This window comes from Oncorhynchus mykiss, chromosome 15 (assembly GCF_057628025.1).
Source record: "Oncorhynchus mykiss isolate SJ-2025 chromosome 15, ASM5762802v1, whole genome shotgun sequence".
Classification (NCBI taxonomy): domain Eukaryota; kingdom Metazoa; phylum Chordata; class Actinopteri; order Salmoniformes; family Salmonidae; genus Oncorhynchus; species Oncorhynchus mykiss.
Genome location: NC_143036.1, coordinates 38652014 through 38666940, shown reverse-complemented (window position 1 = coordinate 38666940; position 14927 = coordinate 38652014). Strand labels below are relative to the sequence as shown.

Genomic DNA, 14927 nt, shown 5'->3' with positions numbered 1-14927 from the left:
TTAATCTTTAAACCTATGTAAAATATGTTTTGTTTTCTGAATTTTTATAATGAGTATTTCTGTATTTGAATTTGGCGCTCTGCAATCTCACTGGATGTTGGCCAGGTGGGACGCTAGAGAGGTTAACGACCGTTCCAGTGGTGCATATTCATACATTTTTTATGGTTCATTGAACAAGCATGGGAAACAGTGTTTAACCTTTCTGATCTCCCCATCCCGGATCCGGGATCGTGAATACAGACTCAAGCTCATTACCATAACGCAACGTTAACTATTCATGAAAATCGCAAATGAAATGAAATAAATATGCTAGCTCTCAAGCTTAGCCTTTTGTTAACAACACTGTCATCTCAGATTTTCAAAATATGCTTCTCAACCATTGCAAAACAAGCATTTGTGTAACAGTATTGATGGCTAACGTAGCATTTAGCATTAGCATTCAGCTGGCAACATTTACACAAAAAAACAGAAAAGCATTCAAATAAAATCATTTACCTTTGAAGAACTTCAGATGTTTTCAATGAGGAGACTCTCAGATAGCAAATGTTCAGTTTTTCCTGAAAGATTATTTGTTTAGGGCAAATCGCTCCGTTTTCTGCGTCACATTTAGCTATGAAAAAACCCCTGTATCCAGGATTGTGTAAATCTATCAGCAAGCTCATTAGCATAACACAACGTTAACTATTCATGAAAATCGCAAATGAAATGAAATAAATATGCCATCTCTCAAGCTTAGCCTTTTGTAAACAACACTGTCATCTCAGATTTTCAAAATATGCTTCTCAACCATAGGAAAACAATCATTTGTGTAAAAGTAGCTAGCTAGCGTTAGCATTTAGCGTTAGCATTTAGCGTTAGCATTTAGCGTTAGCATTTAGCGTTAGCATCCAGCACGCAACATTTCAACAAAAACATAAAAGCCTTCAAATAAAATAATTTACCTTTGAAGAACTTCTGATGTTTTCAATGAGGATACTCTGTTAGATAGCAGATGCTCAGTTTTTCCAAAAAGATTCTTTGTGTATTAGAAATAGCTCCGTTTTATACATCACATTTGGCTACCAAAAAAAATCTGAAAATTCTGTCCTCAAAACGCGAACTTTTTTCCAAATTAACTCCATAATATCGACTGAAAACATGGCAAACGTTGTTTAGAATCAATCATCAAGGTGTTTTTCACATATCTCTTCATTGATACATCGTTCTTGGACACATGGTTTCTCCCCTATATCAAATGGAAAAGTACGAGCAGCTGGCAATTGCGCACCGAATTCCACGCAGGACACCAGGCGGACACTTGGAAAATGTAGTCTCTTATGGTCAATCTTCCAATGATATGCCTACAAATACGTCACAATGCTGCTAAGACCTTGGGCGAACGACAGAAAGTGTAGGCTCATTCCTTGCGCAAACACAGCCATATAAGGAGACAATGGAAAACAGAGCTTCAGAAATTCTGCTAATTCCTGGTTGATGCATCATCTTGGTTTCGCCTGTAGAATGCGTTCTGGGGCACTTACAGACAAAATCTTTGCAGATTCTGAAACGTCAGAGTGTTTTCTTTCCAAAACTGTCAAGAATATGCATAGTCGAGCATCTTTTCGTGACAAAATATCGCGCTTAAAACGGGAACGTTTTTTATCCAAAAATGAAATAGCGCCCCTAGAGATCTAACAGGTTAAACCCTTTACAAAGAAGATCAGTGAAGTTATTTGGATTTTTACGAATTATCTTTGGAAGACAGGGTCCTGAAAAGGGACGTTTCTTTTTTTGCTGAGTTTACATACAGTACCAGTCAAAGTTTGGAACAGACATACTAATTCAAGGGTTTTTCTTTATTTTTTATAGTGAAGACATCAAACCAATTAAATAACACATATGTAATCATGTAGTAAACCAAAAAGTGTAAAAAAAAATTATAATTATTTGATTTTAGATTTCAGATTCTTCAAAGTAGCCACCCTTTGCCTTGATGACAGCTTTGCGCACATATGGCATTCTTCCTGATGGGCCGTCCCCAGGGGATAAGGGTAGGTAACAACACATCTGCCATGCTGATCCTCAACACGAGGCCCCTCAGGGGTGCGTGCTCAGTCTCCTCCTGTACTCCCTGTTCACCCATGACTGCATGGCCAGGCATGACTCCAACACCATCATTAAGTTTGCCAACAACGCAACAGTGGTAGGCCTAATCACCGACAACGATGAGACAGCCTATGGAGAGGAGGTCACAGACCTGGCCATGTGGTGCAAGGATAACAACCTCTCCCTCAACATGATCAAGACAAAGGAGATGATTGTGGACTACAGGAAAAGGAGGACAGAGCACGCCCCGTTCTCATCGACAGGGCTCTAGTGGAGCAGGTTGAGAACTTCTAGTGGAGCAGGCGTGACAGGACCCACCCCCTCTAGTGGCCGCCACCCTGCGTCCCACCTGGGCGAGCCTGTCGGGCCGGCGGACAAGCTGGCTGAGGTGTAGAAGCCCGACAAGCTGGCTGAGGCGTGGGAGCCCGGCAATCCGGCTGAGCTCGAGCACCAGAGAGGGAGAGCGGGAGCAGATGTGACAACCTGTTGTTTGATATTCATATATTTTTACCATAGTATGGTCTATTTATGGAATATTTTATTTCCATGTGTTAGAAGACACAGATTTCTGCCTGTACGCAATTGGCCAATCTGGCCTTGTTAGGAGACATGTGGCGAAATAATGGCAGCGCCGGTTGTGTTCTCAGAGAAATGTTGACACGGCGGGTTAGGTTGGGGCTGTAGGAGTGGAGGGATCTTTAAAGGGTTTGGCTGAGGAGAACAAGGGGCTTCTTTTTTATTTAACTAGGCAAGTCATTCAAGAACACATTATTTTTTACAATGACAGCCTAGGAACAGTGGGTTAAGACAGATTTTTCCTTGTCAGTTCGGGGAATCGATCTAGCAACCCTTTGGTTACTGGCCCAACGCTCTAACCACTAGGCTATCTGTCGCCCCTTCCTACTGCCTTGTTCAGGAGCAGAACGACAGATTTTTACCTTGTCAGTTCGGGGAATCGATCTAGCAACCCTTTGGTTACTGGCCCAACGCTCTAACCACTAGGCTATCTGTCGCCCCTTCCTACAGTGGCCGGGTTGGCCGGGGCTGACAGGAGAGCCAGAAGACGGGGAGCACCCACACACCACCACCACCCTCTGAAACCTGCTGTTTGGTACAGGAAATGGGAAATGCCCCCTTTCTCTCTGGAGCGGAGCGGCACACACGTAGCCTGCAGACAGACTGATTGGTCCTCTGTGTTCTGTGATTAGCTACATAGTTAGCATTGGAAAGCTCAGCATTTAGCAACACACTGTACTCAGTAACAAATTGTATTTCCAAATTCCTCACTTCAAAGTCAGTGAGTGTACCGATGGATTCTTCCTTAACACGACTTGTCTAGTGAACTTCCCCTTTGGACTTTACACAGGATGAGTCCCAAATGGCAAACTATTCCCTATGTAGTGCACTACCTTTGACCAGGGCCTGATAGTGCACTACATTGGGAATAGGGTGCCATTTGGGACACATACAGACTACTGTTTATGAACATTTCTTGTCTGTTCACAGGAAACCCTTGTTTTCTCATGTGACTTGTCTTGCCTAACTAATGTGTCATTATTTCCAGATAGTCATTGCTATCCCTGTACTGGTTTCTTTTCCCTCTGTCTGCGTCTCACTCTATGGCGAGCTGGGTGCCAGCGTTGGAGTGGCTGCAACATAAGCACTCAAAAAGCACCTCCTCAACCACTGATGGGGAGGGAGTAGCGCCTAAGAACCCCTCTCCCCTTCTACTTTCCTCATCCTCCTCTCCTCCACTGCTCCTGCTCTCTCTGTGCATGCTAGTGCCTGCCTCCCCCGCTCCCCTTCCTCCTCTCCTCCACTGCTCCTGCTCTCTCTGCTCTTTTCTTGCCCCACTCGGAGAACCCCTCTCCATTCACCTTTCCTCCTCCTCTCTCCTCCTCTCCTCCCCTTTCTCTGCCTCTTTTCTCACCCCACTCCAAGCCCAGCACATTGCAGTGCCTCTCTCTGTCTGTTCATCCTGAGGTAGACTGAGCAACAGACAGGCGGAGGAACAAGGAGGCCCTGATGTCTTCCAGGGGAGATTTTAAAACACAAGTCAAATTGCGCCAAGTATGGAGAGCAGGGGCGAGAGAAAGAGGGGTGGTGAAGGGGGGTAAGGGGGTATGGTGAGAGGCAAAAGGGCTGGTCTGGCAGAGTGGTGCTTGGTTAGTTCAGTACGCTGAGGGATAATAGAAGGACTGAACTGGTAAATAGGTGGGGTTGGAGCCAACTCGACCTCGGATGAACCTATCAGGACGCAGGATAGGGGACAGACCCGATAGAGGACAGATCCTGCCAATGGTCACAACAGCAGTCCAGCAGCTGGTGACATCTGTCCAATATTACTTTGTAGCTACAAGTGTCATCCTAGCTTCAAAAAAACTAAATGACAAACAAATTGACTCAGTAATTGGATCTGTTCACAGTAGTATACTTCTAACATTATCCTTTATAATTTGTAGCATAAATATTTACTCCTGATAGCCCAAATATGAAAACAGAATGTTGCTTGTAGTATGTTGTATGATGAACAAATCATGCTGATATAAACATACTGTCTGTTTTGCCCTACACTGCATGGACATTTATATATATCTACAAATATCTGACAAACCTGCTGATTTCAAATAAAACCTGGTATGATAAAAACATGGTAAAATTAAGATTATTTTTCTTATGACAGCTTGTGGACTTATAGTTCTGAAGATATAAATATAGTTCTGTAGATATAAATATAGTTCTGTAGATGACAGTGTGGACATCCAATCATTAGCAACGGCTGGAAATATTCAACTTCAAATTTTCTAAAATATATGTTTTGAGGTTAACCAATACTAGTACAAATCCAAACCCACTTTTAAAAGTTATACATTATTTAGCAAGAGGTATTGGTGGGGTTTTGCCAGTGCCACCGAATAGCAAAATAAACAAAAATGGGTGTTAATACATACAGATTCAAGATCTTTCATTCCATGAATCTATGTATTCATAACGGTTGTTTTACGTCTATGTTTGACAAGCAACCGCCTGCTCCAAAGAAACCATTGGCACCAACAACTTGAAATATATACTCAACTTTTGAAAACCAAAATTGCAGGTTTACATCCATAAGAAGCCCTAGTGGTGATATTAATTGTTACGGCGTAAACAGTTTCAACAATATCGGGTTTTGTTATTCTTACTGTGAGACTAGTTTCGTGTAGATATAATGGACTTCATTGCATATATTTTATAGTGGCCCCTGTGTACCCTTCATCACCATTCGTTAATGATGTTTTCATTAAGAACAGTGTCCGAGTGGGTCTTATTCTAGAGATGATTGATCAAATTTCCCTGGAGGTTTTTGAAGTCCACTGAAAACAGAAAGGTTATAGATGTTGAGCCAATTAACCAATTCACTGACGTTGACACAACGTTTGCATATCCATCTATATTACCCTCATAGCAAACCATTTGAAACCATCTGAATAAGCAGCAGCCATGAATTGAAATAAACACACGCGCACAGACACAATGAGATGCTCCTCAACCTGGGTTTGTTAGTGAAGTGCATTTTTCTCTGTTTTGTCTGCCTCACCTATCAGTCCATCCTCACAGAACCAAGATCCAAAAGCACTATTGTGGTTTCCGTTTTCGCTACTCACTTCTGATACTGCCTGTCCAAACAGTCAATAAACTGGGTGATTATTTAGAACGACCCAAATCCTGTTTATACCAAGTTTATAACTAATGATAAAATAGAGCTGCAATGTGAGGTAGTAAAGTCAACAAAAAAAAGATAACCCTATTCGCTGTGCCCTGAGATACTGTGCTGTGGGGCCACTCTACAAAATAGCACGTTTGCAGTAAATTGTTCCCCGGAAAAGGTTATATGACAGGTCAACAAGTCTTGTTCATCATAAGTCACTCAGTCTGAATCTGTCTCAGAGCAACATTTGACCCCCTTCTAACTCCCTGACCCTACAAAACACAGCATATTATAGGAGAATTACCACGGCTTTAAAACAGGAGTATGTGGTAATATAATGTTCTCTTCTTGTTAGACGCGTTTTTACTATTTTCTATTTTGGAAAATTAATCTGTGACAGATCTTGCAGGTGCTCATTATTGTGACCAGTGTCACCCCAGTCCTTGCCTGGATTGTTCTATGTCCTTCATCCCAAATGGCACCCTAATCCCCAGCGCACTACTTTTGACCAGAGTCCTATGTAGTACACTATATAGGGAATATTGTGCCATTTGGGACACATCCCTAGTTAACTTTACCACAGCCCTGAACTGCACTTGAAGTGAAGCCTGTAATAATAATAATAATAGGTCTCTGTGGACTGTGTGAGTGTGCATGGGAGGGAAAATACAGCAGGAGATACGGTATTATACTACCTTCATAACAGGAGGAACAGTGGTCCATACACTTCATCACTCCTGTACTCACACACATTCTTTGTGTACGTTTAATTTCAGTGTTAATGGAAATGGTTTGAGTATTGAATACACTGTGGAAGGATGCAATCACGACGGCAATGTTTTAAAAGCACCGCAAAGGGTTGCACAGGGCACAGTACTTTTCTCTCTATAAGTCCACAGCATGTTTCCATGCAATTCAATCAACAGCTCCAGTCAAGCATTGTAATGGAAGCATGGAGACTGGTTTTATTTATTTGGTTGTATTAAGTGCATCTAAGACTCAGCAGGTGCCCTAGACTGCAGAGCCATATTTGTTTCCGTTTTGAAAAGGTTCTGGAAGCTCCAGACTGTTCCATTTAGCCGTTTTAACAAACAGCAATTAGAGTTGCTAATGAGACCTTGGGCCAGATATATTAAGGCAGTCATTCATCCTCCTTCTCTCCTTTTCTTTTTCTTTCATTCTCTATCCCCCTTTCCTCTATCCAAACTCCTACACAAGCTTCTGGACTCCTGTGCCCGAAACCACTGGCCTGCGCCAGCCCCTCGCTGTGGCTACGTGGATTTTTCTCTGTGCTTCTTCATTTACACAGACCCCTTGTTCCAAATGAAATACCTGAAACGGGGAACTCATAAATCCTTCCTTGTAACAACAACAACACTCAGGATGATTTTTCTTGATTTTCTTTTCTTTCAGGTATGAGCTACTGCTTCCCCCGGGGATATCTCAAACCCAGATGACTGGATTAACCTCAGCTCTGTAGGCCTGCTGCCTACTTTAACAGGAGATTTTTCTCTTTTCTCCCTCCCTCACCTGTCCATCAACTACAAAGACCAGGGAGCTTTTTGAAAGCCTCATAAAGAAGGGCAGTGATTGGTAGATGGGTAACAATAACAAATCAGACATTGAGAATCTCTTTAAGCAAGTTAATAACTATGTTGTGGATGATGTATTAAACCCCCCTGAACTGAGCTGCAGGACAGGAATAAACTTCTCAGGGATGTTACCATGAGGACATTGATGATTTTAATGGCTTTTAATAGTTCAATGGCTGTGATGGGAGAAAACTGAGGCCGGATCAACAACATTGTAGTGACTCCACAATAATGACTTAAATGACAGAGTGAAAAGAACAATTCAAATAATTCATATTGTATGCAGTAAGGCACTAAAGTAATACTGCAAAAAAACACAGCAAAGGAATACACTTTTTGGCCTTAATGCAAAGCTTTATGTTAAGGGCAAATCCAACACATTACTGAGTGTCTCCCTCATTATTTTCACGTATGGTATTGGTATGCTTGACATTTTTTCAGGATAAAAAGAAATGGGATAAGCACAGGCAAAATCCTAGAGGAAAAACTGCTTCAGTCTGCTTTACCCCAGACACTGGAGAGTAATTCACCTTTCAGCAGGACAATAACCTACAACACAAGGCCAAATTGACACTGGAGTTGCTTACCAAGAAGACAGTGAATGTTCCTGAGTGGCCAAGTTACAGTTTTGACTTAAATCTGCTTGAAAATCTATGGAAAGATTTGAAAATTGACAGAGATTGAAGAATTATGAAAATAATAAAGAGCTAATATTGCACAACCGGGTGTGTAAAGCTCTTACAGACTTACCCAAGAAGACTCACAGCTGTAACGGTGAGTCTAACTGTGTTTTTTTTAAACAAGTATTGACTCAGGGAGCTGAATACTTATGCTTGTTATTTAATTTATATTATTCTAAACAAACAAAAAAAATATTCCACTTTGACATAGAGTTCTTTTGTGTAGATTGTTACAAAAAAAATTCAGTGTGTAACGCAATATAAAGTGAAGAAATCTATGGAGTATGAATACTTTTGCAAGGTACTGTAAGTGGTTTTATTGGCCATGGGGCCATGGGATACTCTGTGTGTGTTGTCATTCCCAATGAGTCATGGGACACCACAGCCTGGGCAGGGTGGGCAGGGCAGGCAGCTGCCAGACAATAAGACACACAGCACTGATTTGCACAAATTGTGGCTGTTCATTCAGCATAGCGAGGATGAAGAAGGAGGGGGTTATTCAAATCAAATGTAAACATGTCTGCTCCACAGTTATAAATCATGGTCTGGGGCACATGCTTAGCCAATACAAGGAGAGGAGTCCATGGTATACAGAGTCTGCATCATAAATGGCACTCTTTCCCTATATAGTGCATTACTTTTACCTAGGGCCCGTAGGGCTCTGGTCAAAAGAAGTGCACTATGGTGGGAATAGGCTGCCATTTGAGACAAAGGCAGAGTCTGACTAGCTACCTTTCTGTGGAGGTTGGATCGCCCCATTAACTGTCTGACTCTGAGCTCACTTCTGATGGGGCTTTGTGGCTAAAGGAAGGGAAGGTTCCACACTTGTGCACAATCAAAGCTTTGCAAGTCATCTGGTTATTTTCCTTTTGCATCTACCTGAAAAGGAAAATATGCAATTGGATCTGGTTAATCAACTAGGCCTGATTTGTGTATAGTTTACCAATCTCAAAACATACCAATACCTATAATTCATTCTCCTGGAAATTCTCAACTAAAAAATATGCCAACCTGAAATAATGAAATCACTTCAATAATCAACTTTGGAAATTATAGCCAGAGGACATGGTTTTTGTCTTGGAAATTAACATTTTTGATACAGTAGGTGAATGGTGAAGTGATCTCAATTATTGAATGAATCAAGTCTGGTTTACTTTATTTGCAGAACCTAAATGTAAAATCTCCTTCAAATAGACTTTTTTCAGTTTGCCCAGAATGTTTGTCTGTAAAACACAGCCAAAGCCAAATCATACATCTATCCTAGAGGAAGTTTATAAAGAGGCACTCAAATGTGTGGTTCTGTGGACATCCTACTTTAGATTCCACAGAAAACTTAATGAAGGCATCACACTGTATTAAAGCAAATAGCCAACCAGCAGGCTGCAGGCAGGGAGAGAGGAATAGAGTTCTACTTTTCAAATCTTGTTCCTTTTGACCTATCTCCCAATAAGTTGTTGAGTGGTATCCTGGCAACCGGAGGCTTTACAATTGTCTGTTTCCAAGGAGACTGACTAACCGCTAACCTTGATAGCTAGCTAGCTGGTGGTCCTCAAACAAAATACTTTGAATATTTGGTTAGATAGTTTGCAAGATATGTAAACTGTATGGAAAATATAAATGTTTAACTATAAATGTCCACTGTACTCAGAACATTTGCAGATTAGTTCATTTGTACAAACGCTTAAAATATGTCTTCAGGTTTTGATGGAATGATGTTAAGTTAGCAATGGGGTCAGCTGGCTACTGTAGCCGGTTGTTCCTTTTCACAGTTAACAACAGGCTGTAAACTTAGCCAGCCATTTGCAGTCTTATGTGACTGCCAGTATACTTTAACTGTAGCTAGCAAATGTATATTTTGTTGACGTGTCTAGCTAGAATTGTCATTGTCACCAATTCCACCACAACAGTTTCAGGATGTTGCCAGTGCCTCAGCTGCCACCATGGGGGTACTGTAGCACTGACCAGAGCCTTGCAATTTTTTTATTTATTTTTATTTTACCTTTATTTAACCAGGTAGGCAAGTTGAGAACAAGTTCTCATTTACAATTGCGACCTGGCCAAGATAAAGCAAAGCAGTTTGACAGATACAACAACACAGAGTTACACATGGAGTAAAACAAACATACAGTCAATAATAAAGTATAAACAAGTCTATATACAATGTGAGCAAATGAGGTGAGAAGGGAGGTAAAGGCAAAAAAGGCCTTGGTGGCAAGGTAAATACAATATAGCAAGTAAAACACTGGAATGGTAGTTTTGCAATGGAAGAATGTGCAAAGTAGAAATAAAAAAATAATGGGGTGCAAAGGAGCAAAATAAATAAATAAATTAAATACAGTTGGGAAAGAGGTAGTTGATAGGGCTAAATTATAGGTGGGCTATGTACAGGTGCAGTAATCTGTGAGCTGCTCTGACAGTTGGTGCTTAAAGCTAGTGAGGGAGATAAGTGTTTCCAGTTTCAGAGATTTTTGTAGTTCGTTCCAGTCATTGGCAGCAGAGAACTGGAAAGAGAGATGGCCAAAGAAAGAATTGGTTTTGGGGGTGACTAGAGAGATATACCTGCTGGAGCGTGTGCTACAGGTGGGAGATGCTATGGTGACCAGCGAGCTGAGATAAGGGGGGACTTTACCTAGCAGGGTCTTGTAGATGACATGGAGCCAGTGGGTTTGGCGACGAGTATGAAGCGAGGGCCAGCCAACGAGAGCGTACAGGTCGCAATGGTGGGTAGTATATGGGGCTTTGGTGACAAAACGGATTGCACTGTGATAGACTGCATCCAATTTGTTGAGTAGGGTATTGGAGGCTATTTTGTAAATTACATCGCCAAAGTCGAGGATTGGTAGGATGGTCAGTTTTACAAGGGTATGTTTGGCAGCATGAGTGAAGGATGCTTTGTTGCGAAATAGGAAGCCAATTCTAGATTTAACTTTGGATTGGAGATGTTTGATATGGGTCTGGAAGGAGAGTTTACAGTCTAACCAGACACCTAAGTATTTGTAGTTGTCCACGTATTCTAAGTCAGAGCCGTCCAGAGTAGTGATGTTGGACAGGCGGGTAGGTGCAGGTAGTGATCGGTTGAAGAGCATGCATTTAGTTTTACTTGTATTTAAGAGCAATTGGAGGCCACGGAAGGAGAGTTGTATGGCATTGAAGCTTGCCTGGAGGGTTGTTAACACAGTGTCCAAAGAAGGGCCGGAAGTATACAGAATGGTGTCGTCTGCGTAGAGGTGGATCAGAGACTCACCAGCAGCAAGAGCGACCTCATTGATGTATACAGAGAAGAGAGTCGGTCCAAGAATTGAACCCTGTGGCACCCCCATAGAGACTGCCAGAGGTCCGGACAACAGACCCTCAGATTTGACACACTGAACTCTATCAGAGAAGTAGTTGGTGAACCAGGCGAGGCAATCATTTGAGAAACCAAGGCTGTTGAGTCTGCCGATGAGGATGTGGTGATTGACAGAGTCGAAAGCCTTGGCCAGATCAATGAATACGGCTGCACAGTAATGTTTCTTATCGATGGCGGTTAAGATATCGTTTAGGACCTTGAGCGTGGCTGAGGTGCACCCATGACCAGCTCTGAAACCAGATTGCATAGCAGAGAAGGTATGGTGAGATTCAAAATGGTCGGTAATCTGTTTGTTGACTTGGCTTTCGAAGACCTTAGAAAGGCATGGTAGGATAGATATAGGTCTGTAGCAGTTTGGGTCAAGAGTGTCCCCCCCTTTGAAGAGGGGGATGACCGCAGCTGCTTTCCAATCTTTGGGAATCTCAGACGACACGAAAGAGAGGTTGAACAGGCTAGTAATAGGGGTGGCAACAATTTCGGCAGATAATTTTAGAAAGAAAGGGTCCAGATTGTCTAGCCCGGCTGATTTGTAGGGGTCCAGATTTTGCAGCTCTTTCAGAACATCAGCTGAATGGATTTGGGAGAAGGAGAAATGGGGAAGGCTTGGGCGAGTTGCTGTTGGGGGTGCAGTGCTGTTGACAGGGGTAGGAGTAGCCAGGTGGAAAGCATGGCCAGCAGTAGAAAAATGCTTATTGAAATTTTCAATTATGGTGGATTTATCAGTGGTGACAGTGTTTCCTATCTTCAGTGCAGTGGGCAGCTGGGAGGAGGTGTTCATATTCTCCATGGACTTTACAGTGTCCCAGAACTTTTTTGAGTTAGTGTTGCAAGAAGCAAATTTCTGCTTGAAAAAGCTAGCCTTGGCTTTTCTAACTGCCTGTGTATAATGGTTTCTAGCTTCCCTGAACAGCTGCATATCACGGGGGCTGTTCGATGCTAATGCAGAACGCCATAGGACATTTTTGTGTTGATTAAGGGCAGTCAGGTCTGGGGAGAACCAAGGGCTATATCTGTTCCTGGTTCTAAATTTCTTGAATGGGACATGTTTATTTAAGATGGTTAGGAAGGCATTTTTAAAAAATATCCAGGCATCCTCTACTGACGGGATGAGGTCAATATCCTTCCAGGATACCCCGGCCAGGTCGATTAGAAAGGCCTGCTCGCTGAAGTGTTTCAGGGAGCGTTTTACAGTGATGAGAGGAGGTCGTTTGACCGCTGACCCATTACGGATGCAGGCAATGAGGCAGTGATCGCTGAGATCTTGGTTGAAGACAGCAGAGGTGTATTTAGAGGGGAAGTTGGTTAGGATGATATCTATGAGGGTGCCCATGTTTAAGGCTTTGGGGAGGTACCTGGTACGTTCATTGATAATTTGTGTGAGATTGAGGGCATCAAGTTTAGATTGTAGGATGGCTGGGGTGTTAAGCATGTTCCAGTTTAGGTCGCCTAGCAGCACGAGCTCTGAAGATGGATGGGGGGCAATCAGTTCACATATGGTGTCCAGAGCACAGCTGGGGGCAGAGGGTGGTCTATAGCAGGCGGCAACGGTGAGAGACTTGTTTTTAGAGAGGTGGATTTTTAAAAGTAGAAGTTCAAATTGTTTGGGTACAGACCTGGATAATAGGACAGAACTCTGCAGGCTATCTTTGCAGTAGATTGCAACACCGCCCCCTTTGGCAGTTCTATCTTGTCTGAAAATGTTGTAGTTTGGAATTAAAATGTCTGAATTTTTGGTGGTCTTCCTAAGCCAGGATTCAGACACAGCTAGAACATCCGGGTTGGCAGAGTGTGCTAAAGCAGTGAATAGAACAAACTTAGGGAGGAGGCTTCTAATGTTAACATGCATGAAACCAAGGCTATTACGGTTACAGAAGTCGTCAAAAGAGAGCGCCTGGGGAATAGGAGTGGAGCTAGGCACTGCAGGGCCTGGATTCACCTCTACATCGCCAGAGGAACATAGGAGGAGTAGAATAAGGGTGCGACTAAAAGCAATAAGAATTGGTCGTCTAGAACGTCTGGAACAGAGAGTAAAAGGAGGTTTCTGGGGGCGATAAAATAGCATCAAGGTATAATGTACAGACAAAGGTAAGGTAGGATGTGAATACAGTGGAGGTAAACCTAGGTATTGAGTGATGAAGAGAGAGATATTGTCTCTAGAAACATCATTGAAACCAGGAGATGTCATTGCATGTGTGGGTGGTGGAACTAATAGGTTGGATAAGGTATAGTGAGCAGGACTAGAGGCTCTACAGTGAAATAAGCCAATAAACACTAACCAGAACAGCAATGGACAAGACATATTGACATTAAGGAGAGGCATGCTTAGTCGAGAGATCAAAAGGGTCCAGTGAGTGGAGAGGTTGGTTTAGGGTCACGGCGATTTAGACAGCTAGCCAGGCCAACCGGTAGCAAGCTAGCATAGGATGGAGATCTGTTGTTAGCCACCTCTTGCGTTCGGTCAGTAGATTAGTAGGGTTCCGTGTGGTAGAGGGGATTAATCCAAATCACACAACAACAACAAAAATAAGAACAATAGATATAGTTATAGAGGCCCGAGAAGAAAACATAATAAAAATAAATAAATTGTCCGATTGTCTATTCAGATAGCAGCCGGTAAGACAGCTAACGGTTAGCGGGCCGCAGATGGGCGTTCAGGTAACGTCGCGACAGAGGAGCCAGCCGGATCTCATTCAGGTAGATAACGTCGGCAGTCCGGTTGTGAAGGCCCGGTGGGGCTCCGCGTAGGCAGTGAAACGGGTCCGGATAGGTGACTGCAGCCCAGGAGTGAATGATGGAACTCAGGAGTGATTGACGGAGCTGGCTAGCACCGGAACAGTCGATGTTTGCTCCGGAATCGACGAAAGCCGACTGTCACACGGATAGCAGCTAGCTAGCTGTGAGATCCGGGTATGAATGTCCAGAGAGCAGTTGAAATCCAGGGACATGGAGAGAAAAATTGGTCCGGTATGTTCCGTTCCGAGCCGCGCTGCGCCGTACAAAACTGGCGATAGATTTTCGATAGATTTTCGAGCTAAAGGACAGCCGATGACCACAAACCGTGGTTAGCTTCTGATTAGCTTCTGGATTAGCTTCTGGGCTAGCTCCTGGCTAGCTTCTGGCTAGTTTCTGGCCAGCCTCCTGGAGTTTCTGGCTAGCTTCCTGAAGGATTGCAGATCTGAGGTAAATAATACTTTTTTATAAATATAAATTGGTGAGGCTGGTTGCAGGAGAGTGTTTAGAAGATGAGTTGATGGAAAATAAAAATAAAATGTATATGAAAAAAGTTGTAAATATATATATATACAGGACAATGCAATGGACCACAGCAAGTTCTGGGACGGGCAAACTGGAGATCACCCCAGTCAACGAGTCTCTGCTGAAAGAGATCCTACAGTTTGTGGAACAGTTCAGCTCCAGACACCCTCAGGAGGCTAAACATGTGTTCAATGAGCCGCTGCAGTGGACTAGCTCTTTGGAGGCTTCTGATTTCTAAACAGAGTATGACATCAAGTAATCATGAGGCAGGCTGTTTG

General features: G+C 42.8%; 1 long non-coding RNA gene and 1 pseudogene across 2 annotated transcripts in view; both read left to right on the top strand.

Moving 5' to 3' along the window:
• LOC149977452 (uncharacterized) overlaps positions 1-14927 on the top strand; it is a 1012103-nt gene that overhangs the window by 600740 nt on the left and 396436 nt on the right. The gene's annotated exons all lie outside the window — the stretch shown is intronic.
• Positions 12496-14927, top strand: part of LOC110490722 (outer dynein arm-docking complex subunit 2-like) — a 33172-nt pseudogene continuing 30740 nt past the window's right edge. The window contains exon 1 of the transcript XR_016486916.1: positions 12496-14904. The product of XR_016486916.1 is annotated as an outer dynein arm-docking complex subunit 2-like (transcript). The remainder of the gene's footprint in view (positions 14905-14927) is intronic.